The sequence below is a fragment of the Podarcis tiliguerta genome (genome assembly GCF_965153285.1).
Source record: "Podarcis tiliguerta genome assembly, chromosome: 7".
Classification (NCBI taxonomy): domain Eukaryota; kingdom Metazoa; phylum Chordata; class Lepidosauria; order Squamata; family Lacertidae; genus Podarcis; species Podarcis tiliguerta.
Window position 1 is genome coordinate 17,307,902 of NC_139540.1, and position 14,734 is coordinate 17,322,635.

General features: G+C 39.7%; 1 protein-coding gene and 1 long non-coding RNA gene across 11 annotated transcripts in view; both read left to right on the top strand.

The window, feature by feature from the left end:
* The window catches only part of TRPS1 (transcriptional repressor GATA binding 1), a 236,193-nt gene that overhangs the window by 134,556 nt on the left and 86,903 nt on the right, over window positions 1-14,734 (top strand). The window lies entirely within an intron of this gene.
* LOC310681919 lies at window positions 1,330-7,435 on the top strand. The gene is made up of 3 exons (XR_014513683.1): window positions 1,330-6,653; window positions 6,796-6,982; window positions 7,021-7,435. It is a non-coding gene; the product is annotated as an uncharacterized lncRNA (long non-coding RNA).

Below are 14,734 nucleotides of genomic sequence, written 5' to 3' on the forward strand. Positions count from 1 at the left end.
TGTGTGAGCTAAGTAATTGCAACAGTTTGGTCTTCCATCTATTGCATGCAGGATAATGGCCGTACACTCTTGTAGTAGTCCCTTATTCAGCATTTTAGTACCAAAATAATAAAATAAATACAGTTTTCCTTCTTAATCCAGAACTGTTGCTCACTGCAACTGAAAATCAGGTAGAATTGGGAATGGTCAGATGAGTTTAATCCTGGTTGGTGCCACTTGGCGTATATTCATTATAAAGTTCATTCCAGCCTGCTTCTGCACTAATGTGTGTTATTATTTCTAAAAAAATCTACACTAAATTATCAAAAGAAAAAGAAAAAAATCCTTATACTGTTACTAGGTGTTGAAAACCCCATCATCAGCTGACATTATAAGGATACCATAAACATCAGTACATCCATCTTAAGTTAAATATATAAATTAAATAAATCCTACAGATGTCCAAATAGGTTTCTACATGAAATTGACGGCCGTATGACCTATGTTCAAACGTAGCCGTCTCTTGGTGGCCATAAAGGCTCACAAAATCCATGTTTGTTGTTCTGCAGTTAATTGCAAGACTACAGGAATATAAACCTTCTGGTCACCTATATTTGTAGAAATTGGGCAAAAAGAGCAACGTACACTCTGAAATTCCGAAAGCATTAAGAAACACACATTGATTTCTGAAACTGATCCCATAATTATTTAACCAGTTTCATGATATTAGAAATTTGAGTAATTGTGGGTAACATTTTGTGATTACTGGCTTTGCTCTAATCATAAAATTGCATAAAGACACAAAGAGAGAGAATGTTGTCCTTTGGGTGGAATCTTGTCCTTTAGAGTTTGCAAAAGCTTCTACAAGGACATTGGTATGTGGTTTTTATAGAGAGAAAAGAGATGAAATAACGAGAGCATTGGTTAATATAGCAGGGCTCATTCCACTGTGGATTAAAAGTCAATTTTAAACACGCTGAAAAGAAATAAACAGTTAGGGTAGTAATTAAGTGTTGCCATTTTAAGTGGGAATTGGTTTTCACCCATTACGAGGTCTGTCCTTGTCTTCAGCTTTTTGAAAGGCTGCTGCACATAATGAAAAGTTTAACTTGTCAAGTTTACATTTCAAGGTAGAGTCTGGAATATCAAACACTGCAAGTGATAATTACGAGCACCTGGAAATCATTTGTACCTGGGGGTCAAGCAAAGCATTTCCGATTTAACAGATAGGGTGTTTCAACCTGTTGATCAATGTAACAACAACTATTTGAAAAGATCACAGTGACATAGTTAGCAATGTCTTTGTTTGAATAAAGGGAACATCAAATATTATCTGTTGAATCACAAGGTCCCTGTTCATACTCACCCCACTTTTATTTCAGTGTGCCAAATTCTGTTTCGTATCTCGGGAAAATACTGTGCAAAGCTGATTCACCAAATGATACGTTAAGAAACCTCTAAGAGCCATTCTACCTATTACACGGAAATAGTTGTTAGATGTGCATTACAAATCATTTTCTCTCACGGCAGTTTATGAAGTGGTCCAGAATTATTCTAGATCACATGTATAACAGCGTCCTGTTAATTATGTTTACAATATACACTTGTAGTGAAAGGGATTGAGAAATTATGTATGTGAAACCATTTCTTTCATACGTGGGTGACAACCAGCTGTGGGATTGCCACAAAATACACACGCAGCTGGAATTTTGTCACAGAAGTGTTTTTTGGAGGCTAATGCAGTGCAGAGCTAGGATACGTTGGATTTCAGATTTGTGTTTTGTTGTTAAGTATGGGCACTACAATTTTGATTTAGCCTTGGCCCCTTTTTAGACTCTCAGAATATAAGCAGTAACCTTTCTAGGCTTTAGATTCAGGTAGGTAGCCGTGTTGGTCTGATTTGTCCAGTAGCACCTTAGAGACCAACTAAGTTTGTTCTTGGTATAAGCTTTTGTGTGCATGCACACTTCTTCAGAACTTGGTAGACTTTCTAAAGAAAGCATATTTTGTACTGATTTTTGGACCTAAGAAGCTTTGAGATGTTAGTTTCCTAATTAATCTGTATAAGTGTTATCTTAAGTTACCAGCCATGGGAAGAGAAAACGCAGATTGTTCTACACACTTCATTTAATGAAGATGGGTATTTTGAAACACATTCTTGTACACATACATAATTGCTCCCCTTTCCCAATTTCCTTTCCCCGCTCCCCCAGTTCCATGACTTTTGCTTTGCATTTGCTTATCAAACTAAACACTGAAGATTTAAGAGTTTCTGAAGAACCATATGCTGTAACTGATTTCCCAAATCCATCTTCCCTTCTCTTTTTTTCTTCTTTTTCAAAAGAGGCTTGCTTGGGGGATGGGAAGAAGCAGAGGAAAGCCATGGATATGATTGAAATTAGGAAGGATCTTTCTCTTATTTCATGATGTGAAGCATGTGTGGGCAAGGTTTTCATCTCTAGCAGTTATTTGCCCCATGCAAAGAAACTTGAAATGAAAATAACCTTCCAAATTAAAATAGAATGTGAAGGCTCTTGCTTAAAATCACAGTCGCAAGGGTATCAAACTCATAGCATGCTGGACGAATCTGATATTTAGAAAAATGTTTGTGTTACATCCTTCCTTTTTTTGCTGAAAGTCTCAAGATTCTTGCTTATCATTGAAACAGAAGACAAGGTTTTAGGCTCTTATCAGTGGAGCATAAGATTCTTAATCTCAGCCTTGTGGGTTTGAGCCCTAGGTTGCGTAAAAGATTCCTGCATTGCAGGGGGTTCGATTAGATGATCCTCACGGTACCGTCAAACCCTACAATTCTATGATTCTATGAATAACTCGGCTTCTAAGCCCTCGGGCAAACATGGATCTTGCTTAACTTTGAGCATTGAGAGGGAAATAGTAGACCCTAATGAAGGTAAGGTGTTTGAAATGTTTCCTATTTTTCATGTACTCTTTGACCTGAATCTTCCTCATATTCTCACGGTAAACTCATTATCAGAGTGAAGTAGGACGGAGTCACAGGCTGCCATCCTGCTCAAACTGTGTAAGAGTCTGCCCACTCCTATGTTTCTCCTGCCAGTGGGCAACACCACTGAGGAGAGGAACACCAATAAGACCACTTCAGTTGGTACAGTCTGCATACGCAAAAATTAAATAGGTGTATATTGCAGTTGTCTTGACCCACTTCAGTCTTCTTCTGGTGCTCTATCTCTTCATTCCAGCCATGTTGAAGTGGCTGCCATGAAATGTGTACTGTACATGCTTAATGTTAAGTACAATGTACTGGATATCTTCTTCAACTCTGCCCATGCCCAAGATAATGAAGTGTGACTTGTTTTATGCAAGCCATCCAAGTCCATAGCATACCAGCTCAACAAGGCTTTGCTTTCCTAGGAATCTACAATGGTATCTGCATTGGTATTCCCAGTGCTAGAAAGATGATTGTGCCTCCATCTATGATCAGCAAACACACTTGGCTTGACGCGTCCTAAATTCAATTGTCCAAGTGTCAACTATCAACATTTATTTCATGTTCTTAAGAATTTGATTGCTTATGTGTGCAGGTCAGCATTTTCAGCCTCACAGTTATCTTACTGTCTTTTTCCTTGAAGATCCTTTTCTAAGAGTCTCTTTAAAAACATTTACAACGACAAGTACAACACAATATGGATAGTATCCTATGTAACCCTATCAAATCTGGCTGAAGGGTTCAGGTCCATTGTATAAAACAAGGAGATAACTTCAAAAGCAAGGAATATGTTGTAGCGAGGGAAAAGCAGTCAACTGAGAGAACCTAAAGATCAAAGGCAGAATATCTGATTTTAATGATGCAGAACATATGGTTTGCCAAAACCTTTTGGATTAAAGCAAATAGCTAATGTAATCAAAGGGAACTGAGCCCTTTGTTTGGACCCAAAAGTAGAGTGTCAAAGAACAAGAGGCAAATGCTTTAATTTGTGCTTCATGCCTTTTTTCTTTTCTTTTTTGCATGTCACACATGGAAAAAAAGAGCTTTAAAACAGAAACGTAGCAGGGTGGGTAAAGTTGTTTGCTATGAAAAGCTAGCATGAGTTTCTGTAACTATCATTTTCCTTGTTGACAAACTAATATTAAATTTATCAAGGGTGGTAAAGATGATGCCTGGGACAAGAAGGCCTAATAATAATAATAATAATTCTTTACCGATCATTTCATTGTTCATTATTTTTGTAAACTACTTTGAGGGTTTTTGTTTTCTACAATCAAGAGTTATAATTTTTTTTCTGAAATAAAATTAAATCATCATCACCCAGCGTGGACTTTTCAACATGCACCTGATTTTTAAAAAATTAACAAGGGTGGGGAATAATCAAAAGGAAGAAAAGAAGGGGTGGGGAGGAGTAGTCGAAAAGGAGGAAGCAACAGTTAGGTTTGGAAATATGATTAAAAGTATGTATTTGTAAACGTATATAAGTTGTTTTGCTGTAGTCCAGCCATAAGACTTTTCCATCCAAGATGGAACACAGGTGTTCCATTTCCTGCAACGTTTGACCACAATTTGAGCTAAACTGTGAAACTGCCTGTGGATCAGTGGTCTGACTCCAGAACTCTTGATCTTGTGAGGAAAAGACTGGTGTTAACCAGGGTAAGTGTGTTTGTTCTCTGTTGTGGCACCCACCATGTGGAATGCCTTGCTGAGCAAAATGCGTCAGGCCCCATCCTTATATTACTTCAGGCGGTTGGTGGAAAAGACCTTTGGCTTGAATGATCTTTTGCTGTCTTTGTTCAGTGTTTTGACAGCTGTTTGTCTTTCAGAATTCATGATTTTCTCCCCAGTTTCTCGTGTTTGATTGGGGTTTAATTTGGGAATGGTTATTTGTCTTAAAACTGCTATTATCTGATTTGTTGGCCTCCTTGGGTTCATTTGGGAAATCAGGTCAGGTAGATTTTTTAAAAAATAAATAAATATGTAAAATGAGGCACTTCCCAATGTTCATATGGTAGAGAAGAGGTGCCAGTTTGTGAGAGCTGTTGCATTCTACTGTGTCACTTGTATAGCTGGTATTTAATTATGTTGCTTGCATTAGGGACTCCAGCTGGGTGCTTATATGTCTCAGGTACTGCTCCAAGAAAGCATAGATCTTCTCCCTCTCTTTTTATTTTTGCCCTGATAATTTTGAGTTGGTTTTTGGGTACCAAACGGTGTGATCAACTGAGCTATAGAAGATAGCACTGAAATGCTGGCTTCTTAGAAACTGAATGGACCAGCCTAACCTTGAATCACATTTCTTTTAAATGTGAAGCTTGCAACCGGAATGTGAAATCACTGAAAAAATATTTAAAAAAATAAAAATAAATCCTCCATGACCATTTATCATGACTCTCGTGCTGATGCTGGTAGTCAGAATGTAAATATCCTGTGCAAGCAACTCTCATTCTGTATTTTGCTGTCTCAGTGCGAGATGAAGGAGTGGCATCTGAAACTCATTAAACACCAAAAAAAAAACCACCCTCCTCTCTACATCTTCAGAGTTGTTCAACATCAGAAGGCTTCTTCTACTTCTGCTTTAAGCTAAACATACGTGGAGGTAAAAAAACAAAGGGGCAAGACATTAATATCAAAGAGAACTTTAATAATGTATCATCACTAGCTTTGCTTTATGATGTTTGAATAGATATGATTGCCTGGTCTTAGGTGGTGTGAGCTTTGTAGAAAGAAGCTCTTAAAGCTGTGCTGTGACAGACGTACCCTGGAGTAAGTCTGCATCAGCTGATCCATGATATTTATTTATTGGCTGCATTTATATCTCACCTTTTCTTCAAAAGGCATGCTAACCTTTTCCACACCCAGCTGCTGTCGACACTGTTCTTAAGCTGTGCTGAAACAGCAGAACGTTGTTTCATACGATGTTCCACTTTTGAAAGCACCGTACTGAATAGCTATTCATTTTCCAGTGATGTTGGCTCACAATGTTGCATTGGACTTCACATATAATTCTGTAGCCTGGGTCTTCTGGATTGAAGAGCCACTGAATAATTCTTCAGTCTTGAAATCACTGTGCAAATAATGTTCACATAGGGCAGAAGAACTTCCATTACATAAATCTCCTGTTTATCCAGATTATGTTCTCCAAACATTTGGCATATATGTCAGGATGCTTATAGATGAGGGATGGAGGACTGGTGGCCCTCAATATGCTGATGGACTCCAACTAATATCACCCCAGTTAGCATGGGCAATTGTGAAGACTGATAGGGTATGGTGGGGCAAAATCATGTAGAAAGCCAGTGGCTCCCCATCCATGTTCTGACCAAGTCAGTCCAACCTTCAGACCACAAAATAAAGGTAAACTGTGCCACTTCTGGTGCTGCTCTATGATAGTTCAGTCTGTACATCAGCATGAGTCAAAATAGGAGAATGCCCAGGTTTTGTTGTTCAAAACCTTGCTTCTTGTTGTGCCTTGGTAGGGGCAATTTCACACATTTTCAGTTGTGAAACCAGCTGTAAAAGAAGCTACATGTGCTATGGATAATACATAGCTGTGTTTTCTTAGATTATTATTTTTTATTAGAACTGGATAAACAGCCCTTGTACTGGTACACTTTTGAGAGGTGAAGATGCGTTAGGTGTTCTCAAGGCAAATGCAAGCCTCCATATATAGCTGCTTTGATTCTACCTCCAAAGACACCAGAACACAGTGGCGTAGCGTGGGTTGTCAGCACCCGGGGCAAGGCAAGTAATTTGCACCCCCTAACCCGTGGATTTGCGCCCCCTAACCCCCAGATGTTGCGCCCAGTGCGGCCGGCCCCCCCTGCACCCCCACGCTACGCCACTGCCAGAACATTTTATGGAGATAGAAACTAATGTCTCAAATCATATGAAACTGATACATAGAAAAGACTTTACAAACTGAGAAAAGTGACAATGTATGTAGAGTTGTACCTTGGATCTCAAATGCCTTGGCTCCTGAAGAAATCGGCTCCTGAATGATCAAAACCAGGAAGTGAGTGTTCTGGTTTCTTAACGGTCTTTTGGAAGCTGAACGTCCGGCAGGGCTTCTGCAGTTTTCAATTGGCTGCATGAGCTTCCTACAGCCAATCTGAAGCCGTGCTTGGGTTTCCAAACATTTTTGGAGTCAAGCGGACTTCCAGGACAGATTCCATTCGACTTCCAAGGTACAACTGTACTTTTGTAAACCAAGAAAAAAAGTAATTATTTTTTTTTTTTAAAAAAGAAATCGTATAAAATATCAGATGCGCAAGATCAGAAGCTTGCAAACAGCCACTCAGCTCAGCAGTTGAGTGCCTATGAGCTTTAAAGAAAAAAGGAAAAAAGGGTATATATTGTAAGTTACAGTATTTGAGAGGGCTTCATCAGCTCCATTAATTAGTGAATAAGATCTATTAATCAACTGATACTTAGTGATAGGCTTCTGGTGGTTTTAAATCTCAGAATAAAATTGGATAAAGAAAAAAAAAAGAATGATTAAATTGAGATTCAATTGAAAATCTGCTTATGTATATGTATTACTTGGGAAGCTCTAGTTATGCTAATCTTTAGTTATTTCACACAAGTCAGGATCAAATAATATTTTATGATCCTGTGTTGTTCACTAACCATAGTTTAAAGTAACCAGAGTTTCCAAGTTTGAACTTAATGAGGGAACTCTGGTAACTTACCAAGCGCCTTAAAATATAATTTCTCACAGAGATTTCTCTCCTTTCCGTACAGGTGTCAATAGAACAAATTAGAAGGGGAGAGGAATATTTCTAACTGGTGCTAGTGGATTCTGTTACAGCTTTGTATGCCTTTATGCCATGGGAATGCAGAACATTCAGCTGTGTCCTTAATTAATAGCTTTAAAATAGGTGGTGCTATCTTCTTATTTCATTATGACTGAGGCAGTGTGTAATCTTTGATGCTGAAGTCACTCAAGTACAGCATTGGTAACCGGTCACAGTTTATTTACAGATGACAAACAAGCTAGAGACAGAAAAACAAGCTGTATTAATGCATTCCTCCCCCCTTGAAAAAATAAATAAATATCCATGTAGTTTTGGCATCTCCCGATTAGGACTAAGAGAGTCCCCTGCCGGAAGCCTTGCAGACCTTCTGCTATTTAGTGTGGATGGGACTGAGCTAGATGGAGCAATGGTTTGACTTGGTATAAGGCTTCTTCCTATGTGCCTACACCCTCTTACTTGAAGGGAAATGTTGACACAGTCTCCGTTGTCACTGTATTTCTTTGTGGTCAAATCCCTCCCCTAAAGGGAAAGGGGTGCCGCATAATTGCAGAGTCCAATGTAAAAATATGCCACCACAAACTGAAGCATCATTTGAGCATCTTCCCTGAGTGCCGTTGGTTTTGCTCCTCGATAATTATATTCTTCATATATAGCCTAAGTAACTCTTCCTATCACTGGAATGATTTGTTCTTTCTGAAAATAGCACCTTGCCACAAATTATAATTAAAGGCGTTAAAAGGCATACTTGACTCTAGATATGGTAAGATGCGATAGATACTCAGTGTACAGATTCTGCACACTTGCAAATGAGTTGGGCTGGGGTGACCTGGTTGCAGTTGCTGGCTCACCATCTGTGATTCACTGTAATTTGTAGGAAAGCAGTCATTTAACACCTTTCGATATAACCACATTGAACTGCGAAGTGGTGAGTCCTGACTCTGCAGCCGCTGTTAACGTAGTTCTACAGACCAAAGTTCTTTCCTGTCTGCATCATTAACATCCCTGATGCACTGAAGAAGAAATAAACAAAGAGGACTTGTAGTGATAATGCATGTATCACATTCTGCTCATGCTGCCATTTATATACAAAGTCACAACAATGATGCTTGCTTAGATACTGCACCCATTTTTTGAATGGGAAATGAAAGGACAGCCTGGAAACTTGAACGTCCTCCAAGGTTTGGTAGCAACAGAGAAGGAAATTAAAACTGAGAACATAAGAAGAGACCAGCTGAATTGGACCAAAAAACTCATGTTATCCTGCATCCTGTGACCAACCAGGTTCCTATTGAAAGCCAATAAGCAGGTCAATATCAGTTTTCTTCTCGTGTTCCCCAGCAACTGGTAATTAGGGGTCATTGATAGCTTTATCCTCCATGAGTGTAGAACCCCCTTCAAAACCATCTAATTTGGTGGCCATTACTGCATCATCCATGTGCTGCGTGCATTTATTTTGTCTGTTCTGAAGTAGATCTTTGTGATAATGGAGAGATTCCTGCATTGCAGGGGGTTGGACTGGGTGACCCTTGTAAACGGTAAAGGTCCAGTCCATTAGGTCCAGTCGTGACTGACTCTGGGGTTGCGGCACTCATCTCGCTTTATTGGCCGAGGGAGCTGGCTTACAGCTTCTGGGTCATGTGGCCAGCATGACTAAGCCGCTTCTGGCGAACCAGAGCAGCACACGGAAACACCGTTTACCTTCCCGCTGGAGCAGTACCTATTTATCTACTTGCACTTTGACGTGCTTTTGAACTGCTACGTTGGCAGGAGCAGGAACTGAGGAACGGGAGCTCACCCCGTTGCGGGGATTCGAACCGCCGACCTTCTGATCGGCAAGTCCTAAGCTCTGTGGTTTAACCCACAGCGCCACCCGCGTCCCTCCAGGATGACCCTTGTGATCCTTTCCAATTCTATGGTTTTATAATTCTATATGTACCAGGCTTTCTGCATTGGCCTACTAAAGGAAGTGGTGGGGAGGCAGAAATGAAGACGATGTAATGCAGCAATAACAAATATGTAAGACTCAAATGCAAATCCCAGCAACAGAGGTGATGTACCTTCAGTAACAGGAATGATGGCAGCAACTGAGATCAAGAATCAGCCATGGTTATGTTTCTTCTTCTTAGTAGACCTTTTATGCAACCTGATATCTGCGTTGTATCTTTTTTAAACAGAAGTCTTTTTGGAATGTCTACTCCATCCTCCCACATTATGTCTCAAGACTTTTACCAGATGCAGACTGTTTGTGTTACCACCAGCCAAGTTTTTCCTTTCTCCCATTTTTGTTATCTAGCCTGATGAGGAGTCCTGGAGAATTCAGAAACTTGCACCTAAATGTGTGAAATTTTGTTTGCCCTAACAAGGACATTGCCCTAATATGGATTTCTTTGTCTCTACTTCTTATTACGTCACACAGTTACCCTTTACTTTTTGCTGTATGGTTGAAACTTAAGTGTAGAGTCTAGAAGGTGGCCTTGTTTAGGGAAGTTTTTAATGTCTGATGGTGTGTTGTTTTTAACATTCGGTTGGAAGCCGCCCAGAGTGGCTGGGGAAACCCAGCCAGATGAGCGGGGTATAAATAATAATAATAATAATAATAATAATAATAATAATAATAATAGTAATAATAAATAAATTAATTATCATCATCATCACCATCACTGAGAAGCTCCAGAATGTACTATGTGCATTCTAAAGAAAGTGGGTTATTAGTGTAATAAATATTCAAAGTAAAATAAATGGTACTTCAGAGTTATTTCTCGTTGAGGAGACAATCAACTCACAGGAATGAACACAGGGGGCATTGCTAGTGATCACAATGGCTCTAGAAAATGGAAGGGAAGAATTATTCCGTTCCACAGACATAGACTAGAAAATGTGTTTGTTTGTTTTTTAAATGTTTTATGACATTCCAGAAACTTTTCTCTTGACCTCTAGCTAACAAAACTGGGCCAGCTTTATATGTATATTAGCTAGTCTGAAGATTTTAGCAGGTTCTTCCAGTTCTTGCATCTCTGATTAAAGCAAGGCATGTGATAATTTAGGGGCCTCATGAAGGTAACAGCACACAGGAGACGGTAATTGGAGAAAATATTGTAGAAGCAAAATTCAGCAACTGCTGGATTTCATTTGTAAAACAAATGTAAATAAGCATTCTCAATCCTTGGTTTTGAGGAAAATTATAAAAGAGCCTTTGGCAGTTTTGTTTTTTGGTATTTGAGAGTTATTAAAATGATAATTTGAGTGATTTATTGGTGTATGCAATTAAATAATTGAAAATTAATACAGAATTCTTGCTTTAAGCATTGCACTATTATTTATTTATTATTATCTGAGATTAAGGTTAATTATAAATATGGGCGTAATTAAAATTATAGCCTGACTTAGATCTCTTTTTTTGGTTGATTATGGCAATAGTAAGCAATGTTTAATATGATTTATTCAGCCGTTAGCAACTCTTGAAGTTTATGACTGGTTTCACATTTATAGGAGCAATCTTTGGAACATGGTTGCAAATATAACTTTTATTTTTAGGCTGCATTGAAAGCTATCAATTTACTTTATTTCAGCATTTATTCTATCACGTAGAAGGAATGCAGTTTAAAAGAGCACTGAAGTTCAGCTGAAGTTCTCTAAAGTGACAAGAGCAGTTACTACATGAAGAATAACCTCCTCTCTGATTCCCTTAAGCCTACGTTTTGGAATGTTTCTTGGTTGCAGTATTGGCAATGGCTAGATAGGCTGTTAGCACTCTACTATGCATGTTGAATTCTGAAGTTCAAAAATAATTTATTTTTGATAATAGCTCAGTGGCTGAGGATAGGGCTTGAGTTCAATCCCTGTCAGCTCTAGCTGGCACTAGGAGAGAACACTTGAAGTTGGTACCATCAGTATGGTACTCCACCATGACTTTTGTTAATTATTTACCCAGGGGAGGCCAACTTGGCTCAAAAGCTATGTTTGGAGCCTGTCTTGGAGTAGATGAGGTTAAACAGGTTGAGAGCGAATCCATTCATGATGGAGATAATGTTACTAGGGAATCCCAAAGCTATTCCCAATGGCCATAATGCAGAAAACTGACCAGATGATCTATGTGCCTGTTCTGTCTGCAGTCAAGGTCCTTCCTCTCTCCCCCTGTTTTCTCCTGCTCTGGAGGGAAGGACTCGAATTAATGGCTTCAAGTTACAAGAAAGGAGATTCTTACTAAACTTCAGGAAGAACTTTCTGACAGTAAGAGCTATTTGGTGGTGGAACAGACTCCCTCAGAAGGTGGTGGACTTCATTAGAAGCTTTTAAGCTGAGGTTGGATGGCCATTTGTCATGGATGCCTTAGTTAAGATCCCTGCATTGCAGTGGGTTAGACTAGATGACCTTCGTAACCCCTTCCAACTCTACAATTCTATTATTCTATTATTTAAGCTGGCCTTAAGATTGGTCAGCCCTTCGAACAGAGAATTGTCCTCTGTAAAGTATTACACAATGGCCACCTTACCATCAAGTGAGCTTCATAACTCTGGGGAGATTTGAACCTGGGTCTCCCCAATCTCAACCAGACACTGTAACCAAATCGCTAGCCATTTATCAAAGACAGGCCCTGAAGTTTCTTAGCAAAATGAAAACAAAAATTGGAGGGCTTCCAGGACGCATTTGGAGTATATGTGTGGCTTACTAACAAACGATAGATTTCCATAAATGGCACCACATCTGTCTAAATCTCCTCAATATGATTTATTTGCTTTTCAAGTTAAAACACTTTGCATACGTTACAACTTTTAGTTAACATTTTATCATGAATAAATAGGAGTAGAAAGGGGAAATAGAAGGGAAATGTTCTTCCACCAAAATGTATTTATAACTCTGATTCGAAAGAACTTTGTTCGGTTTCCAGCCAGTCCCTGTGAGTGAGGTAAATACTTTGGTCATGACGGCTCTGAGAATACCACATATAAATACTTGTACGGTTTTACACTCTTGGTCACCTGAACGTCTTATTGTACTGTGACGGGATTACAAGCTTGCAAAAGCAATGGCCTTGAAAGACCTGCGCTCTTGCCATCAAGGCATTCCTGGCTATCACCACACCCCTCTATTCACATTTGTGTCAGGCCTGACCTAAATTCCATTGGACTAAATGGAAAAAGTCCCTTTGACTTCCTTTGAGGCCGTTCTGCACCACTTGGTGAACCTCTGAATCCTTATGAGGGGACTGCCAAAGCAGTAGCTCACACAGCAGATTGTAGCAAAGGACAAAAATGAACATGAGTGCAGAATCCTTAATTTGCTTTTTGTTAAACTTCAAGCACTTTTTGGGGGGGGGGGGGCTGTACATAAACCAAAGAGATATACTGTCAGTTCTGTGTTCAGGGAACTAGCTTGTAACGATCACTCAGTGGATGTTAACACTGCTGATTTTGTTAAAATATAAGTGCCAAGGTTTACGTTTGCCTTGGACCCCTGCTATTTAAGCTTAGATGCCTGGAGGCCAAATACAAATGGTTTATTATTGCTTTAAGCCAGGGGTTGCAGATATGTGGCCTGCCAGATGTTGTTGGACTACAGGTCCCATCAACCTCAGCCAGCATGGTGAGCCTCCACTCAGCTTTTTCAAATCACTCTCTTTTGTAATCTTACCTGAGTCCCTGATGCAGGTCAGGTGTTAAATCTCAGTGTCAACACTAACAGGGTTATTGATTCATGTGTTTATATTAATCAATATGTCTATTGTTTATGGTGAAAAGTTTTTAGAATGTTGGATTGTTTTTATTGTTGTTAGCCGCCCTGAGCCCGGCTTTGGCTGGGGAGGGCGGGGTATAAATAAAATTTATTATTATTATTATTATTATTGTTGTTGTTGTTCTAGCCAAGGGCCATGACAAACTCGCAGCAACAGTACCAATAAAACAATACAGATCATACATCCACAATATAAGCCAACACTCCCGATATAAGAGGCTATCAGAGACGCCACCAAACTCAAATCCAGCTCGATTTCAAATTAAAACTCCAGATCACCACAACAATTTATAGTGATTTTATCTAACTCCTTTTTCCTTTTTCTCCCCCCCCCCCCAGGGTCACTCTCTGTGTTACGAAGCTATTATTGTCACTCAAAAGAAACTGGACCATTTCTGCTAGGGCATACTTGCTTAGTTTTGTGAGCTAAGGTTTCAGAAATCAATCCCTTGGGTCTCTATATAATGGGCAGGCTAACAGATAATGAGTGATGTCTTCCTCATGAGGTTGAACACAAGTACAAAGTATGTCTGCTTATGGGACCTTGTAAGGGCCATCCAAGACTGCATTGTGCATCGCTTGGATAGCCAGTGTGGTGTAGTGGTTAAGAGCGGTGGACTCGTAATCTGGGGAACTGGGTTCGCTTCCCCGCTCCTCCACATGCAGCTGCTGGGTGACCTTGGGCTAGTCACACTTCTCTGAAGCCTCTCAGCCCCACTCACCTCACAGAATGTTTGTTGTGGGGGAGGAAGGGAAAGGAGATTGTTAGCCGCCTTGAGAGTCCTTCGGGTAGTGATAAAGCGGGATAGCAAAGCCAAACTCCTCCTCCTCCTCCTCCTCCTCCTCCTCCTCCTCCTCTTCTTCTTCTTCTTGGAAACACAGTTCAATAAAGACATATGTTAAGGAAGATGTTGAGAATTTGGTCAGATAACTAGCTCTGAAATGCTCTGCCCTCATACCAAGAGGAAAACCTGTTGTTTCTAATTAGTTGCAGGTCCTTTTCTGGATTGTATCCAGAAGAGCTCAAACCCTTAGTTGACACCTATTCAAGGGCAAAGCAGAGGTCGGTTTTGGGAAATAATAATAGTCTAAAAGAGGCATGCCTAACCAGTCGATCGTGATCTATTGGTCGATCGCGTGCTCCAGAAAGAAAGAAAGAAAGAAAGAAAGAAAGAAAGAGAAAGAAAGCAAGCTGAACAACTTTGGGTCTTTATCCCCCCCGAAAAGCTCACTGAGCTCTGCCAGGAGTTGGGAGTTGGACATGCCTGGTCTAAAACATCTTTACAAGCTGCTTTCCAGA